Source organism: Oreochromis niloticus, linkage group LG3 (assembly GCF_001858045.2).
Source record: "Oreochromis niloticus isolate F11D_XX linkage group LG3, O_niloticus_UMD_NMBU, whole genome shotgun sequence".
Classification (NCBI taxonomy): domain Eukaryota; kingdom Metazoa; phylum Chordata; class Actinopteri; order Cichliformes; family Cichlidae; genus Oreochromis; species Oreochromis niloticus.
Genome location: NC_031967.2, coordinates 62,338,100 through 62,355,817, shown reverse-complemented (window position 1 = coordinate 62,355,817; position 17,718 = coordinate 62,338,100). Strand labels below are relative to the sequence as shown.

General features: G+C 42.5%; 2 long non-coding RNA genes across 2 annotated transcripts; both read left to right on the top strand.

Moving 5' to 3' along the window:
• The first annotated feature begins 3,485 nt into the window (after positions 1–3,485).
• On the top strand, positions 3,486–4,711 carry LOC112846349 (uncharacterized). The gene is made up of 2 exons (XR_003219284.1): positions 3,486–3,930; positions 4,177–4,711. It is a non-coding gene; the product is annotated as an uncharacterized LOC112846349 (long non-coding RNA).
• Positions 4,712–10,685: 5,974 nt separating this feature from the next.
• LOC102077450 (uncharacterized) lies at positions 10,686–12,016 on the top strand. The gene is made up of 3 exons (XR_268024.4): positions 10,686–10,833; positions 11,260–11,391; positions 11,957–12,016. It is a non-coding gene; the product is annotated as an uncharacterized LOC102077450 (long non-coding RNA).
• Positions 12,017–17,718: the final 5,702 nt, after the last annotated feature.

The following is a 17,718-nucleotide window of genomic DNA, read 5'->3' as shown; positions in this document are numbered from 1 at the left end:
GCCACATCCCCATTGAGTTCCTGATGAAAATTCTTAGGGTCCTGTTGATCTTGTACAATTCTAGGCATTCCAGTATCCAGCTGTGGGGCATAGGCCTTCTTGTAATCAATCCAGGCTGTGCACAGGTTGGTCCGTCTGGTCTTGCAGTCTCGACTGACTGTTCTGTCTACCAGTAGCTGGTGTTTTGCGCCTCTGGTATTCTTGCCAATCCCTTTCTGTGCCCCGCTCATGTATTGACCCATGTGCCTGTTCATCTTAGCCAATATGATGCCTGACAGGAGCTTCCATGTAGTACTGAGGCAGGTTATTGGTCGGTAGTTGGATGGGACCGGTCCCTTCTTGGGGTCCTTGGGGATCAGGACCGTCCGACCCTCAGTTAGCCATTCCGGGTGTCTCTCGTTAACTAGCAGCTGGTTCATTTGTGCTGCCAGACACTCGTGGAGTGCAGTCAGCTTCTTCAGCCAGTAGGCGTGAACCATGTCGGGCCCTGGTGCTGTCCAACTCTTCATACTGGAGACCCTTTCTTGGATGTCTGCCACTGTGATGGTTACTGGACCCTGTTCAGGGAGGTCGCTATGGTCTGCCCTCAGATCCACTAGCCACTGAGCATTGCCGTTATGGGTTGCGTCCTTCTCCCATATGCTCTTCCAGTATTGCTCCGTCTCCAGCCTTGGTGGTGCTGTTCTCTTATTGTTCCCTTGCCACTGAGAGTACACCTTTGCTGGTTCTGTGGAGAACAGCTGGTTTATTCTCCTCCTTTATCTATCTCTCTGGTGTACCTCCTCAAGCGGCTGGCCAAGGCTGTGAGTCTTTGCTTGGCAGTTTCCAAGGCCTCTGGTATGGACAGCTTGCTGTATTTCTTATGCACCTTCTTTGTCGCACCTTTCTGCAACTCCGTCAGTTGGCTAACCTCCCTCCGTGCTACTTTGATCTTGCCCTCTAGCCTCCTTCTCCATGGAGGGTACTGCCCCTTGTGGCTGTTCAACTTGTAGCCAAGCATCTCACTGATCACTGCTGCCGTAGTGTAGATCAGCTTGTTAGTGTCGGTAATCGTGGTTGTAGGTATCATCCGTAGTGCTGCATTAATATCATCTAGCAGACCTTCTGAGGGTACTTCACGTAATCTTGTTAACCGGCTACGGGGGATCCAGGTTTCAAGCTTGGCCATGATCCTATTTTTCAGGTCAGTTCCTTTCGCACTCAACGATCCTTCTCCGACATTGGAATGGGTTTTTAAAAACCCATGGAGAAGTGTAGTCGGATGATAACAAAGAGAGGGAAGGTAGTCAGAACTCCTATGTACCCGATCTCGGGTGGGGGTGATGATATCTCCCCCCTGACCTAGCGTCCTGACTCCTCCTTGCCGTAGCATGTATGTTGTACCTCGTCAATCTCTAGCTGTGAGAGCAGTCCCTTCTTTCGAATGTTGTAACACTGAGCTACTAGTTGTTTCGCCGTCATTGTGGATGTTGGGTATCGAAGAATGCATAGGTCCCTCATCCTATTCATGTAGCCCCTTCCGCCAGGGTTACTTGCGTAGTAGCATTCCAACAACGCCCTGTTTTCGTCTCTTGCCCACCGATGCCTTCTTGTTCCAGTAGCCCACTTGTCGTCAGGGTGCCCTGGTTCCTCAACACCTGACGCGGACCTTGTTGATCCGGGCGACGTCCGAGCCGGCATGCCTTCATATTTATCTGTCTCGCTCATGTCTGCGGTAGGCTTGCTTAGCATAGGGGGTCTAGCCTTAGGACCCTTACTGGATACAGATCGAACTTGCGATCCTCTGCTCCAAAGGTGTGTAGTCTAACCACTACGCTATCCAGCTACTGGTGTCAGGAGTAGCTGACACCAGTAACATATATATATATATATATATATATATATATATATATATATATACGTATATATATATATATATATATATATATATATATATACGTATACGTACGTGTGTGTGTGTGTGTGTGTGTATATATAGACATATATGTGTATATATATACATATGTGTGTGTGTATATTTTTTGTGTGTGTGTGTCCCAGCTGAGTAACAGGAGTCTGGTGGAGCAGCAAAGGGACAATTTTGGACTCAGCTCAGCCACTACAGAGGAAACAATGACTTCAACACAAAAGGTGAGGAAAGTATCACAGTTACACTGTTATTGAAACTGTGTGCACAGCTGGTTGGTTTTTAAAAACCCATTAACAGCAGCTTTATCTTTTCCATCCTGGGCTCCTCCATATATACAGAATCTACATTCACAACCAAAAACCACAGAAGTTACTCGAAAATACAAAAATCATATTTTATAAGCACACATTGAAACGACAATATCATCAGTTGAATTTTTTCTTAAGTAAAAGAGTTTCTCTACTGATCAATATTTCTTCAATAATGTCATTTTCATTACAACTCTCATTGTAGCACATCATTGTAATGTGATACTATCACTAGAAGGTGGTGCTAACACACCTACAATGTGTTTGTTGACATGTTTGATTCCACTAATGGAAGGAGTTTCAGTTTGTTCCACGACTGCATTTCACTCACTGCCTCTGTTTGTATCTCTGTCACTGCAGGACCAACATGGAGCAAGAAGTCAGCGCTCTCAGGAGGCGGACAAACTTCACAGAAGAAAGGGAGAGAAAACATACAGCTGTGATGAGTGTGGGAAGGATTTTTCCCGGACGGACAGTCTAAAAACACACCAACTCATCCACAGTGGAGTTAAACCTTACAGCTGTGATTTGTGTGGAAAGTCATTTACCCAGCCTGGAGGCTTAAAAACACACCAACTCATCCACAGTGGAGTTAAACCTTACAGCTGTGAGTTGTGTGGAAAGTCTTTTACCCAGTCTGGAGGCTTAAAAACACACCAACTCATCCACAGTGGAGTTAAACCTTACAGCTGTGAGTTGTGTGGAAAGTCTTTTACCCAGTCTGGAGGCTTAAAAACACACCAACTCATCCACAGTGGAGTTAAACCTTACAGCTGTGACTTGTGTGGAAAGTCTTTTACCCGGGCTGGAAGCTTAAAAATACACCAACTCATCCACAGTGGATTTAAACCGTATAGCTGTGACTTGTGTGGAAAGTCTTTTACCGAGGCTGGAAGCTTAAAAACTCACCAACTCATCCACAGTGGATTTAAACCTTACAGCTGTGAGATGTGTGGAAGGTCTTTTAGCCGGGCTGGAAGCTTAAAAAGACACCAACTCTTCCACAGTGGAGTTAAAGCGTACAGCTGTGATTTGTGTGGAAAGTCTTTTACCCGGGCTGAAGGTTTAAAAACACACCAACTCTTCCACAGCGGAGTTAAAGCATACAGCTGTGACTTGTGTGGAAAGTCTTTTACCGAGGCTGGAGGTTTAAAAAAACACCAACTCATCCACAGTGGAGTTAAAGCGTATAGCTGTGATTTGTGTGGAAAGTCTTTTACCCAGGCTGGAGGTTTAAAAACACACCAACTCTTCCACAGTGGAGTTAAACCTTACAGCTGTGAGTTGTGTGGAAAGTCTTTTACCCAGGCTGGAGGTTTAAAAACACACCAACTCCTCCACAGTGGATATAAAGCATACAGCTGTGAGTTGTGTGGTAAAGCTTTTGCTCAAAGTAGAAACTTACAGAAGCATCTAGTTACCCACTCTGGAATTAAGGCGTACAGCTGCGACTTTTGTGGAAAAAGTTTCAGTGACAAACACTACCGAAATATTCACCTACGGATTCACACTGGAAATGATGTTTACTGCTGTGATCAGTGTGGGAAACTGTTTGCAACAGATGCACAATTAAAACTACACATGTTTAGCCACACTGAGGAGAGACCTTATAAATGTGACCTGTGTGAGAAGACTTTTAAATCTCCATATCACCTGAATATCCACCAACGGATCCACACCACAAAATAACTCTACAACTGCAGTTACTGTGAGGTATGTATTTATTTTTATCTTGTAATTGTAACCTGAGTGTTTGGAACAAGTCTGATCAGTAAACTTATGGAGTTATACTGAATGAACTGTTTAGAAAAATAAAGACTCATTTTCACTCAGTAAGCTGAGTGTTATAATGTAAACAGTAAAATGTAATTGGACGTTGGCAGAGATGCTCTTTATTTCAGGCGACGTTCAGGATAAAAACGTTGAAGGAATTCCCTGACTTACACTGTCTTTGTTTAGAAGCAGAGCGACGCAGATGGATCCAGTTCTCAACCCTGTCGTCACTGGTGGTGGGAAAGAGTTTCTCTGTGACCTTTGTGAAAAAACTTCAATCATCAACAGGACCTAAAACCACATCAACGTAGACACACTGGAGACAAAATGAACTAATGTAAAGAATGTGGGAGAGGCTTCCCCACACCAAGTACATTAAAAATACATGAAGTCTTCCACAGTGGGGTCAAAAAGCACATCTGTGACTAGTGTGGGTCATCCTTCACCACTGCACGTGAGCTTAAAGAAAAAGCATAAGGGAATCCACACAGGAGAGACACCATACAAGTGCAGACACTGTGACAAAAGCTTCTCACAATCAGGTCATCGTAACAAACATGAATGTACACACATGGAAGTGAACTTCAGCTGTGACCAGTGTGACAAGACCTTCAGGAATGTCAGTTCATACTCCGAACACAAAGAATTCCACACTGTAAATAAACTGTTTCACTGTTACCAATGTGCAAAAACATTCACTTCATTATCTGCTCTGTGCAAACATCAGGCTGATCATGCAGGACTGAAATCACTGGATCACAATTAATCTGAAGAGAGAGAAAGATCCTCTTCTGGTTTCAGGGTCAGACTTAAAAACCTTGAAATCAGGCTCCACAGAGTTCAGATGGAATCTCCTGTAAAGAGTGTCAGCTGATGTCACACTTGGATCTGATGAGGTAGCTCTGATTTCTGGACCTGCAGTGAATAATCCTGAATGTTACATTTAGGAAGCTGCATGTATAGATATGCATATCAAGTTTATGTTATCCCTGTTACATTTTAGTCTTTGTTTCCTTAGGACACAGTAGTGTTTAGTAGTTGTACTTGTTACTGTATTATTAAAGTTATAGGAATGCCTTTTTTACCAAACAGATAATGTATCAAAATTGCAGATATGGTTTTATATATCAATTTCTTTTATTTTAGCTTTCTTAGTTTTTCCAAAATTAACTTCTTTTTAAGGTATTCATTTAATGTGTTGCCTCAGTTAAATTTCAATTCTACATTCATATTTAATCTTTTGCTGTTGTAAAATCTTCTCTTAAATCATTTTCTCCCAAAACTGCAAATAATTTCACAACAGTTGCTGTTAAAACCTCCAAAATGAACTAAATCTGTCCACCAGCTCTGAAACAACACCTGCTGTGACTTTATGTCCAGAAAAAAGAAACTCAAGCTAAACTGGTTTTGGGCTGTACTTCCATGTAATACCAGTTTGTACCAGAAGATGGAGCAGTGAGTCAGTGTAACCTTTATTCAATTAGGCAAAGAACACAATCTTATTCACAGTGGCAGCAAAGAAATGTTGAAAGTTAAAAACAGCAGCACACATCTGGACCATTTTAAAGATCACAGGTGACTAATTTTACTTAATTCAAATTCTGTTAAACCTCTATTTTTTGCTCCTCCTTTCACTTTAGTGTATTTAGTCCTTGAAGTCCACATGTTGTTATTTTAATGAATTTTGATCCACATGTTTGCAGCTGTTTTCTTGTTGATTTGAAGTTTGTATTATGAAATCCTGATAATGTTAAAGTGTTAGTTATATTTGATGAACTCTGTGTAACGTTTGTCTTATTAAACAGTTTGGTGTGAAAAATAAAGAAATGGTCTCAGAACAAGTAATTTGAGCCATGATTTCAGATTCAAACTAATTTAACTGTTTTCAGTGGTACATGTGGAGGTTTATCACAGGAGGCGACTTGGCTGTTCTCCACTCACACAGAACAAGGATCCTGCAGCTCATTAAAAACTCTGAAATGATCTTCAAGGAAAATATGTTTGATTTTCCTTAAAAACGTGCTGTTGGCATGAAGTTTTCAGACAGTGTGTTTAAGAGTCATTGTGGTTAACATCTCACACATTCCAATAAAGCGGATGTTCCTGCATTGCAACAGCAGTTTGCAGTTGCTTTCTCCTCCCTGCTCGTCTACAGGACTCTCATGGAGCACCACTTTGAAACTCTCTCTCTGCAAAATACAATGTATAAAGACCAATGCTGGGCAATTAATTATATAGTTACTTCTTCAAAAAAGTTGCTGAGTATTGCAAACAACAAAGATTTTTCCAGCTGTTTACCTAAAAATGCTGCTAAGGCAATTTTTTAAACAAACATTTCAAACTATTTACAGAACAATCAGGTGTCCTGCATCAAATCTGATGCCACACAAATTATTTGTGCCTCTCCAAAAAATAATTTCTGTCCACTATGAGATAAAGGAGAACACCAGCCTGATACCTGCAGGCCTGACAACAGGAGATGTATCACTCCTGTAACACCTGTAACTTTCAGCAGTCACCTCATTGTTCTGACACACACAACAAAACTATTGACTACACTACACACTCACTACACAAGATTTGCGCTAAACGTCGCAAATCTCTCACATCTCAAAACACCGCCGTCACTCCTAAAATTTCCTCTTCTTAACAACTTCCGTTTCTTAACAATTAAATGCCATGTTTTGATTGGTCAACATGGTACATTTTTTGACCAATGGGAAAGGGTGGGGGTGTTTTGGTTTTGTCTTTGCTCACAGGCGGAGAGTGCTTTTTTTTTTACCGTTTCTTCCATTGACTGTAGAAAACATGGACGACGCGACAGCTCCCCAAAAATGAAGCCAAAACGTCTCTTTCGCCCCCTGGTGGGCCTCTCTGGTGCTGTACACAACTGGTTCACTTCCTATCTCTCAGACAGAACTTTTATGGTGAGTATGGATACATGCTCCTCTAAGATCCATAAAATGACATGTGGTGTGCCTCAAGGGTCGGTTTTAGGCCCTGTACTTTTTAATTTGTATATGCTCCCTCTTGGCGGCGTCATCAGGAGGCATGGAGTGAACTTCCACAGTTACGCTGATGATACTCAGCTGTATATCTCCGTGTCTCCTGATGACACCAGACCAATGGATGCCCTTTTTAACTGTATTTTAGATATAAAATCTTGGATGGCAGAAAACTTTTTACAGCTTAACCAGGACAAAACTGAAGTTTTAATCATCGGTCCTGAGGCTCAGAGAGAGAAACTCTTGTCTAAATTACAGGCATTTTCACTATGCCCTTCACTACAAGTGAAAAACCTGGGTGTTATTCTTGACTCTGAGCTTGGTTTTATCCCACATATTAAACATGTAACCAAAATTGGATTTTATCATCTAAAAAATATAGCCAGAGTCCGCCCTATTCTCTCTCAGGCCAACACGGAGATGCTGATGCATGCTTTTATTACCAGTCGCATTGATTACTGTAATGCCCTGCTCTCTGGTCTCCCCAAAAAGAATATTTCACCTTTGCAACTTTTGCAAAACTCTGCAGCTCGTGTGCTGACGAAGACCAGAGGGCGGGCCCACATTACACCGGTTTTACAATCGCTGCATTGGCTCCCCGTGTGTTTCAGGATCGATTTTAAAGTTCTTTTATTGGTTTTTAAATGTCTTAATGGTCTTGGGCCTTCTTATCTTTCAGATCTGCTTTTACCATACGAACCCTCGCGGACCCTGAGGTCCTCTGGTACTGGCCTTTTGATTGTCCCTAAAGTCAGGACACATACTCACGGAGAGGCAGCTTTTCAGTGGTATGGTCCTCGACTGTGGAACAGCCTGCCGGAGGAGCTCAGGGCCGCAGAGAACGTTCATGTTTTTAAAAACAGGCTCAAGACCCACCTTTTTAATTTAGCTTTTACCTAACGTTTATTTATTTAATGCTTATTTATTCTATCCTGCTATTCTATTTATATTATTCATTTAGTTTTACCTAATACCGATTGATTGTATTCTTATTCATTTTTTATCTTCTTACTCTGTTTATACTTATATTTATATTATATCCCACTCTTATTTATTTTATCTTTTTATCCTGTTTATATTCTTATTAGGTCATATCTCCAGTGTTTCCTCGGAGGGGGCTCTCTGCACCGGGGCTGTGATCGACCGTGGCTGCTGGGGCCCTGTGGGTCCCCTGAGCCTGGCTGGGGGCTTCTTTGCCTCCCTCCTGCTGTGTGCCCAGCCTGGAGGCTGCGGTCTGTGATCGGCTCCCGGTGCAGACAGCTCCCTGTGATAGTGTTTCCTCACTTGGCTAATGCGCACCCAGCCCAATTTTACTCTTTAGGTGTGTGTGTGTGTGTGTGTGTGTGTGTGGGGGGGGGGGGAATGTGTGTATCATGACCGCTTCTGTTAATGACAGTGCGGGGAATGAGTGGGAGGGTGGGGTGGGCTGCTTTTAACCATGTAAAGCACTTTGTGCTACAGTTTGTATGAAAAGTGCTTTATAAATAAAGATTGATTGATTGATTGATTGGTGTCTGGCTGCAGTATAGGTCAAAAACCCCGCCTCCTCCATGTTAGCGGATGGGACTGGGGTCAGACTAAAAATAAATTTATTCTCCTCAGATAATTTTTTTCCAAAGATTCTTTCTTTTGTTATCAATAGTTCTCATCACGCTGATTGATGTCCAAGAGGTCTCCTTTCCCATAAGTTTGATTCTAATTCCTACCACGGTGATGTTAAATTGGGGTGAAACGTCATCATAGCAGCTTTGACTGGCAGCTGAAGTCACGGAGAAACTTGCGTATCTCTGTTCGGGAATAGCAGATAGAGCGTAGGCTCTGAGAGGACGCCCAGCGTTTACGCTACGAAAACACGGCCGAGTGTTTTAACCTGACAGCCTGAGGTGTTCTTCAGTAAACTGCAGGGCTCGCAAAATCGCTAGCCTGACGTCCCGGGGCTAGCGATTTTTCCAGTCGGGCTACCAAAATCTATCTCTGCCCTGCCCGTCGGGCTATCATAGGAAGGAAAAATATATGTCAATGCTTTAGCATTCTTTCAGAAATGTAGCTGGGTAATTATATCATTGGCATCGGTGAGCCACTGTCAATATGTGACATGTTGAAATCGCGTTTGAATTTGCGCTTGTTTTTTGCTTTCACTTTGCAATCGCGCGAACTGTGTATAGAGAGCGACAGTACTGATTGGTGAGTGACGATAATTTGCGCACCAATTCCTCTGACATCGTCTTATCAATATAGCTTACTATGCAAACATGACAAGTGAAATCTCCCGCAGCAAGCTTAAACATGTGAGAGGTTGATTGTTTGACTTTTGTTTGATTGACTTTATGGTTTCATGGACAAAAGAATTTCTGTGGCTGCAATAAGCTAAATAACCAGGGGTGCACATAAGTGGTCCGCAGGTGCACATTCGCTGTCAAAATAAAAAACGCGCACAAGATTAGAAGTTGCAACGCGTGTTTGCGTACATAAGATTTTCTGGAGGAGGACAGACATTTGTTTAGAACTCTTAAAGATGTCGAAGAAGCAAGCTCCTTTAAGCAGTTACTTTGGTGTTCCTCCACCTCCAAAGAAACGTCAGAAGGAGTCCGAACCACAAAAGAAGCGCGTATTCTCGGAAAAGTGGTTGCAGGAGGTGAGCTGGCTTCAAACAAATGATGAACGCACAGAGATTTGGTGCAGAATGTGCCGTGAAAATCCCACTCTAGCGGACAAAAACAGTGCCTTTTATATGGACGCAAACGCGCGTTGCAACTTCTTATCTGGTGCGCGTCTTTTATTTTGACAGCGAATGCGCACATGCGGACCACTTATGTGCACCCGTGTAAATAACATAATGTTCTGCCGGGTGTGTTGTTGGATTTCCCTCGATTTCTGAGTCGACAAGCGCCTTTGTTACTGGGACCAGTAATTTTAAGAAAGGCCCCCATTAGAATCCATGAGAAATGCAAGAAATGCATTATTGCTCAGTCTGCAATACCTTTCCCAGAACAAACACCAATTGCAAATAACATACTAAAGATAAACCTGAAAAATCTGTTTAGAAAAGTGTACTATGTTGCAAAGAGTGAACTACCACTGGCACAATTTAGCAGTCTTTGCAAACTTCAAAAAGCAAATGGCCTAGATCTTGGTTCCACTTGCCTCTTACCCGTGACTAAAGTGGAAATTTCAAATTCAGGATCTGACACAAACTGATTCATGTTCTACACAGTTCTTACAAGTTCATAGAAATTTCTGTTCAATTAGAACCAAGTATTTGAGTTGATGATTGTAATTTTTATACAATGTTGTAATTTGTGTTTCAACAATTTTTTGATTAATGTTTTGTTTCCGTTACAATATTATACTTTAATGAATAATATTGTAACGGAAACAAAACAGGAAACAAAACATCAATCAAAAAATTGCTCCCTTTATTATTCGGGCTACTTAAATTTATTTTGGGCTACCAAAAACTGAAGAGTCCCTGCCCGAAGGGCTACCAGGGATTTTGAAATTTTGCGAGCCCTGAAACTGGACTACCCGACTGAAGGACCCGAGGCCCCGCTGCACTTTTTCGGTAAGTTAAACGTGTTTGTAAGCTAATCCGTAACTACCGTCCTTAGCTCGGTCCTGAGACCTAGCTAGCTAAAATGAGCACTCGGCTGTCAGGGTTCGTTTAGCTAATCTGTGAAGGTGAATGTAACAAGTGTCACCTGGCAGTTTGTTGCTCTCTGCCAGGTGATTGGCTGAAGAACTGTGAAAAGGTAGTGGGTGTGTGGGGTGAAGTCAGCGCTCTTCTGTGGAAAAAACCAGAGGCAATTAATTCACTCGGGTGCGAGTGGGTATACAGTCGGTAAGAGACTTTTGCCATTTTTTGGGGGGATCATTTGCTATTGTATGTGCCTATTTTTAATGTGTCGTTGGACTTTTTTGACCACGAATTTTAATAGAAGAATTGATCAAGCCCTGACTGCGCGCAGGGAAACTGATCAATATTGTAGGTATATTGAGTGTTTGTTTTAGCTTCATGATTTTGAATGGTTTCATAAAGTTGGTATTTTATTGGGTAAAATTTTAATTGATAATGTGTTTGTTTTTCAGCTGTGCTGTCTCTGCTGTCCTGTTTCTTCGTTCTTTTGATTGATTTGTAATTTTCTTTGGGTTAGTCCGTCCAGCCGTAAAGGCGGTTATTGATTGAGAGTGGGTTGTGTAAGGGCGGACTAACCTCCCTTTTTGTTTTTTTGTTTAATTGTTTGTGCCACTTCCCTTTATCTCCCAGATCGCAGGCCATGCATAGCGCTGTTTCCCAGCTCCGCTGAGACCCGAATTGTTTGCAGTGCGTGCCACGATTGCAGTGTCGCTAAGCGGGGTGTGACGGGTTGCAGTGTTGTTATTTTCGCACGTTTGTGTGGTAAGTCTCATGTGCAGCTGGGATATCAGCAGGATGTGTCGTAAGTCCTGTCTGGAAATAACTGTGAAATTGTATGTCTAATTGATGTAATAAATAAATGATCAATTTATTTCCTTGCCCCGTTTACTCATACCTTGTCCTCGGTTACATGAATGAATTTACCCTGACTAAAGAAATCAAGAGAAACGCCCCGGGCTGCTCAGTCACTAATTACTGTTACTGTACTTTTATTACAAGTATTATACTTCAAAAAGCAACAGGCTGCACCCTGCTGCAGCTCCTGTGCAGAGGTGAATATTAAATATGTGCAAACAGCAGCATGTTTTCAGTCTCTTGCCACCTCTGTAAAGATAGTAACATTTTTTAAAAGCTTGTACTTCAGTAACTCCTCATTAATCAGGAACTATGGAATAAAGTACTGTAGTGTACTGTAATACTGAAAAAAAATGTAAGAGAAGAACTTCAGATCCTGAGTGTGTGAGGACAGAAGAATCTGCTTTATTTCAATTTTGAGGGATAAAATTTATATCTGAGTTTGATGGTTCTGTTGTCTTTGTAATTACAGGAGCTGCCCTCAGATTCAGACCTCAGCACCACCCAGTGAGAGCAGACAGATCATCCAACATGTTAACTGCAAAATGAACTGATGAAAACAGTACAAAGGTTAAAGTACCAAATGCGGTGTAGTGAAAGCTGCAGCTGTTTTATTGATAAAGTTAAAGACAAAAAAACAAAAGGATTAATCACTCATGTAACTGTGTCACTATATATCAGCATTAACAGGACCTCAGTTTGGTGTTTCAGAAAGCTGCTGATCTCAGACCTGCACAGTTTCCGTTTTAAACACTTGATGTACTCAGCTGCACGAAGAGCATATGAGATTTTCTCTAACACAATTTAATAAAACCTGATGAAGGTCAAAGGTCGTCACTTGTATGTTGAACTACAAACTTGTCATCTGGAATTCTTTCACAGTTTTTTGCACATAGTGTGTTATTTACCATAAAGTGATTCAGAGTTATTCATCCCAGAATAACCAGAGAGGATCATATATTTTTAAATATATAACTTTCTACAGGACTGAATATAATATCTTTATGTAAAAGTCTGGAGCCTCTGGGGAGTATCCGAGTATTTATAACATTACACAAACCAAAGGTCTCCATCACAGTGTTCATGAAATGCTGGGTTTATCCATCTCCTGGGGCGGGCCTACAGAGGAGTGCTGAAGATTTCCCTGTGAGGGAGCTGCTGGTGAAGATCATGAGTCCTGCTTCATCAATGCGATGAGCTTCAGTCTTCCTGGTGTTTCTTAAATGAAGCCTCTTACAGCGGGTCAACAGAATATCTGGCACAAGACAGCTGTGATGAAAGAAAAAACAAGTTTCTCCAAACCTCTGGACCCAGGAAACCCAGCTTGGTCCTGATGGTCTCCCTCACTAGTTTCTCTCCAGGGTTAATGTAGCTGTTGATATAATATGGACTCTATTATTAAATGAAAAGAACAAATTAGACTACACTACTGAAACCTCATACTGCTGTTTTTTAAAGTCTCCATGTTACCAGGCTGTAGAGGGCTCTGAAGATTTAAACAGTTTTAGATCCATTACACTCAGTCTTATGTTAAAATCTCAAAGGACAGCATTATATTTTTGATATTAACAGTAACTCGGCCTCGGGAGAGTGTGCAGCTGATCTCATCGTTGTCTAAAAATGGATTAAAAAAACATAAGAAGTGCTGAATCCTTCAATAATACAGATTATTAGAGTAACAGGTGTGTAGCATCGCTAACTAGCTAGCAACAAGCCTCCAACACAGTACGTATGCTAGCGGCTAATCTAGCAAACGAATTAACAACAGAGTGATTTTAGAACTATAAGATGATAAGCTGTGTGTCTTTTTTTATGACAGTTAGATGATTGTATTTACCTTAATTAAACGAGTCGTCAGTCGCGGTAAACCAGCAAAAGAACTGGAGCAGCCGGGCTACGTAAAAAGTGTAGGGGGGCATGTTTGCGGTCACGTCCAGCGGGAGTGTTACACAGTCGCTCCACCTCAAGTCACTACTGCGCAGACTCTGGCTCCAAATTTGCAAGATGGCAGCCTCCACAAGCGGGGTATTTTGGCTTTATTTTTGCACAATGGTAGGAGGCGGTGTCACGTCGTCCATCTTTTCTACAATCAATGGTTTCTTCCTGCAGTAAATATAAACAACAATAGTATTCTGGAAGAAAACCAAACATTGCATATGTTTTTTTTATCACAACTCTGGTTTTACATGGCCTATCAACACAATTTAAAAAGTGCAACAAGTCTCTATATTAACGGCCTATCAGTCAAACAATACTGTTTGGTCTGGGTCTAAACCAGGGGCGATTTCAGCCCATTTTTTGGGGTGCTTCAGCACCCCCAAAATGAATCAAAGCACCCCCAAAGATTTCTTAATTTTTTTCACAATATTTGCTGTTTGTGTGACACACTACTAAAAATATAAAAAGATTACAGTACTTGGTTGAAAAGTAACATTTCAACAACAAAAGTATAGCTACCCCCCGCCCTCCCAAAAAGGTTTGTTCCAGCTCGCCTCTCCCCTACTGTGGCTCTAGCGCTGTTGCTGCCAGAGTGATGGTGGCTGAGACGCAGCGGAGCGGAGGTATAAGTGCCCGGCTTAAAACAGGACATATTAGCTGCATTTAACCTTCAGTTACTCTTTATATAGTTAGGTAGGAGTCAGACCATATTTCTTTTTAGCTGAAAAACATTACACCCAGGTAACCTGCAGTGTTGAAAACGTGTTTTCCGACGATGTTTGCTACTCTACAATCCGTCCTGCTCTGTTGTAAAATCAGCGACATTTGACCGTCCTGTTGCTCCATTGAGAGGCACCATTGAGAGTATCCTCACCAACTGCATCACTGTGTGGTATGACTCCTCCACTGGGTCCTGCAGGACAAAAATGACAGTGGGTAGTGAGAGCAGCGGAGAGGATTGTGGGGACCTCTCTTGCCTCCCTCCCCAGGAGATCTACTGTGCCTGCCTCATCCGGAAGGTCCTCTCCATTTCAGGTGACTCCGCTCATCCCTTCAACAGCTCCTTCAGTTTGCTGCCATCAGGAAAGATACTGAAGAGCCTCCGGGCCAGAACCCGCAGACTGAGAAACAGCTTCGTCCATCAGGCTGTTAGGATGCTGACCATCTCTGAATCGAGAAGGGGGACCCAAGGGTACATCTTTCGCCATCTTACAATGCTGTGATTGCAGCCATTCCCCAACTCTCTGTGAATGGTACTGTTAAGAGAAAATCCCAAACAGAAGTCTGCCAAGGTAAACAGAAACACAGTGAGACAATATAATCAATCACATGTACATGGGGTGAACGTCTCTAATGAGAGTCACACAGTACTCTTCTTTATTGCAGGTTATATAGGCATGTAGGTTACACAGCAGACGGAGGCAGTCTCCGCCTGTTCTCAGAATATAGATTGCTTAACTGACAAATGCATATCTTACTAAACATTCTGTCCGTACTATACTAAACGTCTGTTTAAGTGGCACTTTCCGTTCTTCTTTACACAGGAACTTGTCTTCACAGGCATTTGATAAGCATAGGCAAGGCTTCATGTTTATCAGAGTGAATCGTCATTCAGAGTTTACACAATCACAAGCAAAGCATATCAGAATAATAAACAAAATCTTTTCACATTTCCCTCCTGTTGTTTAACTTTCACACTAGTTAAAACACCATTGGTTTATTATCTGTGCATGATTTCTTGCAGCGCATTTTTAATCAGCACGTCATACATTGGTGTATCACAGTATTTCAGTGTCAGGTAGATTATCATCATCTTCGTCCATGGGCAGTGTCAGGTATGCCTGCACATGAACTGCAACAACTTTATTAATCATTGATTGTACACATGGCAAAATACAAGAAGTAAAACAACAGAGTAGGAATAGAAGAACTCCTACAAAAACCAGTCCTTTTATTAAAAGAGATTTCCAGGAACCACTCAACAGCCAGGTAAGCCAATCTTCAGTGTTCGTGACGTAGTCCTGTTGCTGGGCGTCCCTGAGTTGTTTCAGCGTGCGTAAGGCGTTGGTCATGTTGGAAGAGTGAACATTATCTGGAATGTATGTACAGCATGTGTTGTTAAAGAGTATACAGAGTCCTCCTTTCTCAGCCAGAATCATGTCCAGTGCGACTCGGTGTTGCATCACAGTTATGCGCAGGGCATCAATCTCTTCATTTTGTTGATTGTTGATTTTGCACGAGGCATTCAGGAACAGTCCAAAGCGGTAATCCAAAGTTTCAATTCTTAACATGTTCTTTCCGGTGCCCACCCATGGAAACAGTGAGTGGAGGACCTTTTGTCCGGTGGTCCAAAGCTTAAATTCCTCTGGCACATCACTGCCATAGATGGGGTCATGTGGTTGCACTGTGGAGATGTCTCGTCGTCGTCTTTTAGTCTGAGAGCTATTTACGGCTGACATCCTGAAGGTGTGGTCTGAAATGAAGATTGGGGCACAGGTGCCCGTCCATCCGGGTGGCAGTATGAAGTAGGCACGTTGTCCACACAGCCAGGCCATTCCCTGCACCCAGTAGGTGCCGTTGCTGGGTGCGGACGTGTTTACAGGTGCGCCCTCTCCGTTGGCAGCGGTTTGGTTACAGTTGGTGGTGTTGCCTAGGGGTCTGTTACCGTTGTCTTGTCGGTAGCACATGGAGTGGTTCTTCCCTGGGGTTTGGTCCAAGAACACTGGGAAGTGAATGGACGTGTTCCGATTCGTCACGTTGAAGTTGATCCAGAAGAGCTAAGGAGCTTGGAAAGAAAAGCGTCTGGACTTCTTGAGTTGCTTGAAGACGTTTCACCTCTCATCCGAGAAGCTTCTTCAGTTCTAAGGGTCAAATGGTGGAGAGTCCCAGATTTAAACCTAGTGGGAGTTTCCCCCCCAAAGGGGGACAAAGGACCCCCTGGTGATCCTCTACCTAATCACATGAGCCAAGGTGTGAAAGCGGGTGTGGCTCACAATCAGCCAGAGTTTCGGGTGCGCTCATTGTGAAACCTGGCCCCACCCTATCATGTGATTTCCTGAGGTCAGATGGCCCAGGGTGTGAGTGGGCGTTAAGGCGTCTGGGAAGGGATCTCAAAACTGGATTATAGATGGCAGACAGTTGGTGTCGTAAACCCCCGCCTCTGTTCAAAGATGGCCGCTCACAGTGGACGTAAATGGCTTCTTTCACTCCTCTTTCAAACCATCTGTCCTCTCTGTCCAAAATGTGAACGTTGGCATCCTCGAATGAGTGACCTTTATCCTTTAGATGCAGATGAACTGCTGAGTCTTGTCCCGTGGAGGTGGCTCTTCTATGTTGTGCCATGCGCTTGTGAAGTGGCTGTTTGGTCTCTCCAATGTAGAGGTCTGGGCATTCCAGTGGTCAATGGTCAATGGTCAATGGTAACTTTATTGTCCCTAACGGGAAATTGATTTGCAGTATGTCCATACAAACAAACAAACAGACAACCAACACATCACATACACTCACCAAAATAATATAATATAAGCCTGATAAAACAACCTAGATTTTTCATCAAAAAAAGTGCAAAGTGCAATGGCAACAACACTCATGGTTTAGTGTTATTAACTGTGATAATAGCACTAGGTACAAAAGACAGTCTATGTCTCTTTGTCTTCACTGCAGGCACTTTATAACGACGACCTGATGGAAGCAGTTGAAAATCATTAAAGAGAGGATGATCTGAACACAACAGGACAGAGTTTGCCTTCCTCAGCACCTGCCTGTTATAAAAGTCCACAAGCTGGACCTGAGGCCTCCCTGAAATCTTGCCAGCCACTTTAACCAGGTTGTTAAGTCTGGTCTTATTATTCAGGGACATATTACCGTACCAGGCAATGATACAGAAAGTTAAAACAGATTCAATAAAACTTTTATAAAAAAGAGTCATCATTTCAGATGAAACATTAAAACCTCTCAACCTCCTTAAAAAGTACAATCTTTGTTGGACCTTTTTCACTGTAGCAGCAAGATGTGAATCAAAGGACAGAGCCTTATCAAGAACAAGCCCCAAATACTTATAACTGTCCACCAGTTCAATGGCTGCACCATTTACCACTGTTAGCGCAGGATGGGGCGATGTCTTCCTGAAGTCAATAACCATGTCCTTGGTTTTTAAGGTGTTAATCATTAAGAATGACTGATCACACCACGAAACAAACTCATCCACAACAGGCCCATGGGAATCCTCTTCACCATAAAGGAGACTTACAATGACTGTGTCATCTGCATATTTAATGAAATGCCTGTTGGCCTGTG